Source organism: Papilio xuthus, unplaced genomic scaffold, assembly GCF_000836235.2.
Source record: "Papilio xuthus unplaced genomic scaffold, Pxut_1.1 DF826933.1, whole genome shotgun sequence".
NCBI lineage: Eukaryota > Metazoa > Arthropoda > Insecta > Lepidoptera > Papilionidae > Papilio > Papilio xuthus.
The window spans coordinates 1,057,102-1,068,162 of NW_013531716.1; positions in this window are offsets into that span (position 1 = coordinate 1,057,102).

Below are 11,061 nucleotides of genomic sequence, written 5' to 3' on the forward strand. Positions count from 1 at the left end.
CCTTCACCGTAAGAACGTCGGATAAATGTACATATGTAAATCGAAAAACACATTGGTACATGGCGGGATTCGAACCCAGGACCTGCAGATTACAAGTCAAGTGCTTGACCACTGAGCCACCGACGCTCTGATAGTTATTCTGCGTAACAAAAAATTTCATTATAATTAAATGAAGAATATTTAATTTACATCGTATTCTTTATTCTTGGAAAAAGCTGTTTTTAAGAATGCCAAACGTCTTTTTACATCAGAGCGTACTCTATTTAAACAAAGGGTCTTGCGTTTATGTTAATTCTAATTAAAATATCTTGGAGTAATTAAAATGACTCGTTTGGTAGATTTCAAACAAGACGAAGTAAAATGATTTTAATTTGAATTTAGAATATAAATGTAGTTATAATAATTTATATTTATTTGAAATTAAATTAATATTATGAATAACTAACCGTGGGTTTCTGAATGTTAAAATCCCCGTTTAAAATATATTCTTATCTCTGTTTTGTCAAAAATGAAAGACAGGGATGACAATAATTTTTATACAGAAATTTTTGTGACTGAAACCCCCGTAGGTTGAATGCCAAGATAAAAAAAAATCTAATATAAACGTTATGCGATAAAAAATCATTCTTTTTATAAGAATTCCTTGCAGAGTACAATCTGGAAAAAAAATATTTTTACTGCCAAAACATGAGTTAAATAAAAAAATGATATAAAAATTACTGATTTCTTTTACACTTTTTATTTTACAAAAGAGAAACAGTCATTATTAAAGTTAATCACAATATGAACAAGAATATGTTATATAATATTTTCCAGAAGCAGTTAAAATTAAATATAAAACTTGTGGTCATAATACTAGGAAGTTCAAAGTGTCAAGTTACGGTCGCCGACGAGTTAATTGCACGTAACGATGTAAAAGCGACCGCGATAATGAAATGAAAGTCGACGGGTTCCTTATTAGGTTATTAACATTCCTTTAAACATCACTTACGCTATATTATAAGGAAATTAATATGTAAAAGATAGCAAAATAGAAATAAAATTAGTTAACTAATTAACTTTATATATTCTGTTAAGTTAATTATTTATAATATTTAACTTATAGTATACTTTACAAAACAAGTTCTATTTATATTATTACATTTTAAATTAAATATATTTCCCAAAACATCATAGTTGTTTGAAATTATTATACGATTCAATAATCAATTAAATAAGTATTATAAGATTCAAACTTTATAGTAGCTCGAAAACGGTGTAGAAAAGTGTTCGGATTATGCCATTTTACATCACGCAACATAACTGATAAAAAGGAATCTACTCAAGTCTAATGCGAAATTGCAATGCTATTAAGTTTGGCACTGTTAATACCACAACATAATATATTAAATTATACCACACTTTTCACAAACTTATTCTAAATCATTCACGGCCATAAAGTCCATAAAACATTCTTCTAGATTCTTCTGCAGTCTGATCTGACATACTATTAATGTCATATACAACAGTATCCTGTATAGCGTTCAAATAATTAATCCATAATAAATTCTGTACAAACGCCTCGTAGTGCTCCAACCAATCAGCGTAATTCTTATAAGACTTGTTATAATCACTCACAAATTTTAAAAACAAATTGCCAGCATCTTTCTCTTCATATCTAGGTTTTTTAACAACCGCATCACTTTGTTTTGCGTATAATAAAATATTTAATAACACAAATAATATTAATAATGACATTTTAAGCATTATTACTCAATTTATATAATTTAAATATTTAATTTCTTTTTAAATCACATAATAGACACGATTCTCTCATTGCACAGAGTTGTCTGAACGTATATCCTATATTGCCGGTGAATAATAATCCTTCGAAGTGTTCACGGTTGTTTTGATAATCGGCCTTGCATTGTTTCAATCGGAATGCTATTATCGATTTGTCTGCTTATTATAGAAGAATTTATAGTTTATATAAAATTATATTATTCATGGTGTTTTAATCGACTTTCTTATTATATGATTCATTTGAAAACACCATAATATTTACATCCGTTTGATATTTACCTCCGGTACGGATTCATATCCTTTTAACACTTAAGTATAAACATCTTACTAATATTATAAATGCGAATGTTTAGATGGATGAATGAATGTTTGAGGGTATCTCCAAAACGGCTACATAGATCTCGCTGAAATTTGGCATGGATGTAGAAGATAGTGCGGAAGATCACATAGGCTACTAATTAATTTTTTTTAATACCGCGCGAAAGGAGTCCCGGATGAAAGCTAGTCTTACCAATGTTATAAATGCATAAGTTTAGATGGGTAGATGTTTGTTAGAGCGTATCTCTGGAACAGCTGCGTGGCTCTAGCTGAAATTTTATGTAGAACAAAGTCTGGAAGAACACATAGACTACTATTTTCTTTTCAGCCTGACGGAGTCACGGGCGACTGCTAGACTATATAAATAAAAAGAAAGTGTGTACGTCCTATCAAGGTTGCTTAATCATTGGAAACATTTTGAAAGGATGTTTGGAGGCACCAGATGTAAGTGCCTTTTACCCTTAATTTGACAATGAATGCCCTGGCATACATACGTTTTCAGGTAACCTAATTTATTTTTATTTTTTTTAAATTAGTTTTAATGTTTATCAATTACAATTCAAACAAAAAAAAAACTTTTTACTACATTTTATACTTTGCCAGATTAAGGGTTAATAAAATTAAAAATAAAAGAAAATCTTTCGATTTGCGATATTATTATAGTTCCATTTTTGAAAGGGAAATAGTAAAACATAATTTTAGATTACAAATCTATTGAATAGGTATTGCAATTATGGAAATGTCATTAATAAATGTAAGTATAATTACGTTTCAACACTTCCGATTTAAACTGGTCGTGTTATCGAAAGCAATTAAATAATAATCAAGCAATTAATTATTCATGGATGAAGGATAACTGAGTTTATGACAAATGGATTATACGCTGCTCGGCATATCTTGGTAGGTATTAAAATTAACGATGACGCGTTCAAAATATACAATGATTTTAATAAATAAGTCAAAGCAAAATTGTACCATTTAGCTCGGTGTTTTTGTGACGGTTTTTTTGAGAATAACTCAAAAACTACTGGATAATTAAATTTTTCAAACTTTTGTGAGACATTATAATAAACTGATATATAAAAACGGCTAAATACTGACGTATAATCGTCCGGTGGCGGCACCGACTAGTTTCTAGCCAGACAAAACAGAGATAACATTATGTTTTAATTGGAGATTTTAGTCGCAGGAACCCTTTTTTTTTATAGTCAGGAAATGCATTTACGCACGCCTACGCCGGGCGGTGCAATGGCGTAGGGAGTGTGTGACTCGCCGGCCACAGAAGGTGACCAGAATACCCACTAAAACCAGACTGCCCTCTGACGCATTATGGCGGGCGCCACGGGAACGATTTCGCTTACTTCCGTAGGCCCGCCTGAGTCGCAGGAACCCACGGTAAGATAGATTTGTACATTTTAAGTTGACATTTTTAACTTGGCAATAAAAAATCAAAGTGCATGGAACATCATGGAATATAAAATGAGTCATCAAACAAATCTTATGAGCTTAAAGCACACAATCGAAAAAGCGAATTATCACAGCGCAAAGTTCGATATGAAAATGGTTTTGATTATTTCTAAAGAACAGTTCAACAAACAGGCTCAGTAAAAGAAACCGAATCTATTCTTTTTTGTTCTGTTTTTATCCACTACAGTATGCTACAAGAATTACATATCGCTTTCATTTTAGTTCGCTTTCACGACTGTGTACTACAGGCTTATGTTCGTTGACAGTTTGACAGAGTGTCAGAAATATATTGCCTCTCTAAAGTTCGATAAGTCACGGAGTAATGATTTATGTAAGTCGTACAACTTGGCTCATGTAGCGGGCATATCAATTTTTTATAGCTTTGTATTATTTAAAGGAATCTTATGAATCTTTTCTCGAAAAACGTTGTTTCGTCAAAACAAAAAAAGCTGATAGGAAACATTTTTTTCTGGATAAGTTGGAAGTGACAGACAAAAGGTTGCTAAAACATAGCAGCAGGAAATTTTAAGTTTAAAAACTTTAGGTCCTTGTAAAATTAAACACATTTTTAGATTAGTTTTAAAAACTTATTAGGCAGAATCACAAAACATTATTTATAAATTTTATCAAACTGTTCATATAGAAAATTATCTATAAAAACCCCAAAACTAAGAGAACATTGCGATTTATTTCCTTTAAACTTTAACGATATTTTTGATTTAAGACTCGTCTTCGTCTCTTAATAAATAAAACTCAAATTAACCATGACATGCACTTCATTTTCAGGTGACATTTTCTATGTCCTTATCTCTTGAAAATTTCATTTATCAAGGAGCATCGTACGGCGAGCGCTCAGTCGATTCAACGAGCCATTTAACTGAAGTAGCCTTTCAAAATGGAGCTTGGACGTTACGTTACGTTAGTCCAGTTAGTTCCAATAGATTGGCTACCTCCATTTGCTTTAACTATATCGTATATGGCTTTTTTAAGGGGGTAAATCTACCATGAAATATTATTTGCAAGATCTTACTCAATTCTTTTGTTTTTTAATATGCCTGAGAATTTTTTTAATATAATACTTTTTGGACTCATATAATTCAATAGTTAATTATCATAGACTAGCTATGCCCGCGACTTCATCCGCGTGAAATACTGTCTGAGCTGCGCACGATACTGGACAGTGTTTGGACATTGCAACATCACTTTTTTTTTAAATAAACGTAGCCTAAGTTACTTTTTATTACTTCACCTATTCTACCAGCAAAAGTCCCGTCAAAATCAGTCCAGCCGTTTCAGAGTAGCCGGAACAAACAGACAAACAGACAGGCAAAAATTGTAAAAAATGTTATTTAAGTGTATATGTACCGTTTATATTTTCGTATATACATGTAGTAAGAAATTTTAATATTAAAAACAGACTCCAATTTTATTAATATGTATAGATGAAAAATAAACAAGTTATAAAATATCTTATAACCACCTTTTTTTCTATCTTATAAAGTAAAGATGAAAAGGTTCTTTTATTCCTTAAATATTTGACCTGAATGAAATGAAATGTAAAAAAAAAAGTCTTATTGTAATTCTTAAAAGAGCAAGTCGACAAAGTACACACAAGAGACTCTTTGTTACTAGAAGTCTTCGTAGTGACAAATTGTTAGTTTTAATTAGAATAATTTCTCTTGTCTTTATACTTTTCAAACTAATTTGTCTAAAATCTAAAATTATAGATCTTTATTTTTTAGTATTATCAGAGGTCTTATATATTTTTCACATACGCTTTTTCACATTAAAAATGTGAACTTTTAAGTAATCGTATAAAACAAAAAAGAGCATCGGTGGCTCAGGAGTCAAGCCTTGATTTGCAATCTGCAGGTCATGGGTTCGAATCCCGCCATGTACGATTGTGTCTTTCGATTTCCGATTTGCATATGTACATTTATCCGACGATTTTACGTTGAAGGAAAACATCGTGATACAACCTGCACATGTCTGAGAAGAAATTCAAAGATTTGTGTGAAGTCACCAACCCGCACTTAGCCAGCGTGGTTGACTATAGTCTAGTTACCCCTAACTTAGGGTAGGCTCCGAGCCCCTCGGTGGGACGTATAGTGAGCTGATTATGTGATGTGTATAAAACGAATATCTTACTAATGTTATAAATGCGAAAGTTTATATGGATAGATGGATGGATGTTGGTAAGAAGATATCTTCGTAACGGCTTAACGGATATTGATAACATTTAGCAAAGATGTATAACGTAGTCTGGAAGTACACATAGGCTATTTATTAAGGTTTTATAACGCCTAACGGATGGAATCGTATGCGACAGCTAGTATGCAATATTTTATTAAATATACATTTTTTGTAGATGTAATATTGTAGACGTATATCATAATTTTAATGTTTCTTGTTCTTATTTCTTGCTCATATCAAAAAGTGCTTACAGCAGTACATTGTAAGAATCGATTCATAACCTCATTACATGCTCAAGAGAGCACCTCTCTACAAGATTCTATTACAGCCGTAAAATGATATTTTCATCTAAAATACGTTTGGGTAATATTTTGGGTTATATATTTCATTTAATATTTTCCAGGTAACTTCTAAAATTCACTTCTTACTAATATTATAATTGCGAATGTTTGGATGGATGGATGGATGTTTGTTTGAAAATATCTCCAGAACAGCTGAACGGAACCCGCAGAAATTTGACATCGATGTAGAAAGTAGTTTGGAAGAACACATAGGCCACTAAGTTTTTTTTATTTCCGTGCGGATGGAGTTGCGAGCGATGCGAGGGCAAACGAGCAAGGAGCCACCAAGATTCGCTGAAATAGCGAAGCGACCACTGCCCAAAGACATTCACAATTGCAGATGCATTGCTGATAATTCAACGACGGAGTAGAAGAGGCATTAAAACATAATGTTTCTACTTTCTATACGTCCCCTCTTTCATCAAATCTACTTCCCCTTCCCATCCATTTCTAATACGAAAAGGGTGGGAAGAGAAAGAAAATAAAATTTAATTTTACGCAAAATTTCTGTCGCAAATTGTTAGTCTACTATATTTTGTGGATAAAAGAAGCCTTATTCTAAAAATCCAGAAAAATAAACTACCATATGCATTGATAAAGCCTCTACCAAAGTATTGAATGCGTTGAAATTAAAGCTTGCAAGATTTGTTTACTATTTTCCCCTTGTCTATTTACGATTCGCATGCGAGCCGCACAAAGGGTTGCGTTGATACTGAGCACCCACCGATCCGTGCGGGATATACTCGTAGCAACGAGCTACGCCGTAGTACCTACGAGTTACGTTGTAGTTGCTACGTAGCTTTGTTTCTACCACAAATGGCACCGACATGGCGAGATTAAACTTTTCCAACAATGACTTGGCACGGATTAAATTCTGTCTACTTTCCTCTTCTTTTATTACTTTATTAGCTGTTGCCGCAACTTCCTCTTAGAGAAATTAAAAAAAAAACTATTCTGTCGTTGCAGAGTTAAATATGTAAATAGGTAAACCTATTTCCTACCTCAAGAATTGTATTTTACCGCTATTATTCCAAATCAATCCAGATCACTTCAACATTTTTAGAATTACGTACTAATTAATATACGTCTAATTGTTAGCATTTATAAAATGTATCAAGTATGTAAATGTAATAAGTAAGATGTATCCTTTTGCTTGATAGGTAAAGTTCTCGTCTCTAATTTAAATAAAAAACCATTTTATATGAAACTAATTGTTTGCTACTCATTTATCTATTCTTAAGGCTTTAATACTTGAATAAATAGTTAAGTCATCATTTAGTTTTTACTCTCTATTTGTAATTTAAAAATAATCAATCTCTGGAAGAAAACCATTAGTATTATAGTTTTAAAGAATTAAAAACTAAGCTGTCTTACGTATCGTAAAAGAAAGTCGAGCTGTTTTTTGATCTTCAAAGGAAAATAGTATCCGCAACAGTCCTTTGTGTTACTTAAGAACTTAAGAACAGCGTCTATTCACTATAAGTTTTATCATTGAAAAAGAAAAATATAAGAAAACATCGTATAATTTCACACAGATAATAAATAATATTAAATAAATAAATTTTTTTTAAAATTAAAAAAAATTTACAAGAAAACCCTTATTTATTCGTAATAAGTTAATTTATTTAATGAGAATTTAATTTTATTTTATATCATAGATTTAAGACTTTATGTAATCATAGAAATAAGGATGAAAATTAATTGAACGTATAAAGTTATCACATTATAAACAAGAATATTTAATAGTCTGTATCTGATAAGGCTATCTTTAGAAGGCATGAATAAAGATTGCGGCATTGTCTGTAGACATAATGACAAATATATCAACAAGCGCTTGGTAGTGCAGAGAAAAGTACAGGCCAGCAGACCACGGGGAATGTCGCCCATGAGATGGTCTTACCAGATCAGAGCGGCTGTAGATGTCCCCCTATAACTATATACAAAAAAGGCAGAGACTAGGGAGGAGTGGTGCCTATTTAAGCGGGTCACTGATGCCTGATGACCACGACCAATCTGAAAAGACTGCAGAAAATAGAAAACTCTGGCCAATCAAAGAGAGTCTTTATATATGAAAGAGGTAACTACTATAAGAAAATTATGAATCTTCTTCCAGCAAGTTTGCTTCTTCTTCTTCCTCTAGCTCTACAGCCTTTTGTGGGCCTTTGCTTGGTCCAGCAACTTTTTCCACCTCAGTCTATCTCTGGCCACGGACTTCCAATTTGCTATGCCTACTTTTTTGGGTCCTTATTAACGCCGTCTATCCATCGGAGCTTTGGTCTCCCTCGACTTCGACGACCTTCGGGATTACTCGCCATAACACTCGTAGGGACTCTGGCTTCATCCATCCGCAAGTTTGCTATTGGAGTAAAAATGTAATTAATCAATGTACTAGTAAATACAGGTTATTATCGATGTTGGTTAGTTCTATATTACATCGGTGTTAATTATAATTACGCGATAATCTCATCAGCTGAAATGTGTTGATAAACAAAAAGATTGATGAGATTTGTTTGTATTATTGATAAATATGAATGTATTATTAGCTTTTTAAAACATACATTTGAACAAAAAGTAATATACTTTATAACAAAACGCAATAAAATAAAATAAAATAAAATGTTTAGTTTCATTCTGTTCTGACAATTTGCGTTTTGTTTCTTGCGGCGTATATTTTATTCACTTATACATAAATATATACGTAACCTGGATCAACATTTAACTTTTAAAGAAATAAGAAATAAGATAAAGTTTTTATTATAGGTAATAAAGATTAAACCAAGAAACAATAACCTAACATGAAAATTGCACATAACTGAGAAATTTAATAAAACTCAAGTTACCATTTATGGTTAATTTGGGTAATATAGTGATGCCCACACTAGGCAATGCCTGTATCTTGTAATTGTAATGTAAACTTGAAATTGGACTTACGAACTTATAAGCTTCTATCTTCAGAATTAAAAAAATCTTAATTAATAGTCTACGTGTCCTATCAGACATTGCTCTATATCTATGCCAAATATCACCGAGACCCGTGAAGCGGTCCTGGAGATACTTTCTAAGAAACATCCATCCATCCATCTAAACATTCACATATACAATATCTTATTAAGTAAAATAGTAAGATTACTTCGTATTGATAAAACGTTGTTCGAAAACCATAGAAATAACGCCGCGGTTTTAGACTTTGGAATCAAAATTAATATTGTTCTGAAAATTTACAAGACAAAGTAATTTAATAACAACTTTGCCAGACTCTATAAAATAATACAGAAGTATATTATTTAATAATTATTGAAGATATTAATATCAATTTCTAACTTTCAAATGAATTAAAATAATTCGATTTTAATTAGTTTTCTTTATTTATTTGTCCCTGAGGCCTATATAGTCCTCTTTCCCTTCCTTCCCTTTTTCTTATAAGGAAAGGATGGGAAGTAGAAGTGTACTTTCTGGATGAGAGAATGCATGGAAATGTTTTCTTTCTGTACATCCTCTCCTCCGTCGATTAAAGGTAGGCAACGCATATGCAATTGCGTATTTCTATGGGCAACTGTCACTTCGCTATTTCAGCGATTTCACGCGGCCGCTCGCTCGTTTGCCACCTTATGACATAAAAAAATTACTAAGTTTTCACGATTATGAAGTCAACGAAAAATGCTTTTGTTCTTATTTTTAAATAAAAAAATTAAAAATTTTAACCAACGAATATAATTAACTTAGTAACTTAGTGAAAAGTTGGTTAACTAACTTAAAAATGTTTTAAAATGTGTGGTAAAATAGATTAGATATAATAAGTTAAGTTCACAAAGAGCAAGCAGTGATGCAGAGGGGAATTGCGGTTTTCTGTTAATGGAACTGTCTGGATACCTACTTACTCTGTGCCACTGAGGTTTGTACACTCATGACAAAGTTGGTCTCTGGAATTTCTCTCATCTTCGTACTTAGAATGTCGCTTTGTTATTCCAAGTTTGTCTTCACTTGAGAACCTTTTTAGTTAATTATGTGCTGTTGTGTATTAACAATCAAATGTAAAATATAAGCCGAGGTAATTATTTGGTTATTTGTTGGAATAGTATTATATAAATAGGAAAAAATATGACATTTTTTGGGCCTTTAACTTCCAGATCCAACCTGTTGTTAATTAATTAATTGAAGAGTATTATTATTCGATTATCAACTCTAATACCACACCAACAACACTAAGCATAGATTTTTATCAAAACACACTTGTATTTTGTAATAGCTCTTTGACCTGTAATTTAAACATTACCATGAAATATAGTATTGTACTGTATTGCGTTGAAATAGAAGACATAGTTATATAATTTTTTACAGATAACTAGAAGTCGCAAGCGACTTCGTCTGTGCGGGATTAAAAAACAAATAGTAGTCGATACTCAGATCTACTGAATATGCGCATAAAATTTCATAAAAATCGATCAAACCGTTTCAGAGTATGGTAATTAACATTGTAACATCTATATATAAAAGAAAGTTGTGTTAGTTACACTATTTATAACTCAAGAACGGCTTTACGATATGGCTGAAAATTGGTGAGGAGGTAGCTTAGAGCCAGGAGACGGACATAGGATACTATTTATTCATTTGTTTTATCGAATTTATGCCTTGAAGAGTTGATTTTTATTTAACTTACTAATATTATAAATGCGAATGTTAAGATAGATGTGATGTGGATGGATGGATGGGTGTTTGAAGATATACAATGAAGTTTTTTTTTATATCTACGCGGACGGAGTCGCAGGCGACAGTTTTATATATAAAGAGGGCTAACAAAATGCTGCACATGTTTCCTGACAGTTGAAACTATAATAGTAATTATCTGATAGCAATTTGATGATATCGATTCGTAGAAATTAACATGATCTCTCTGTGATGATTGCTTTGTGTGATTAAGTCTAGCCTTTATAGAATTACGATGAAAGGACTAATTGTACTC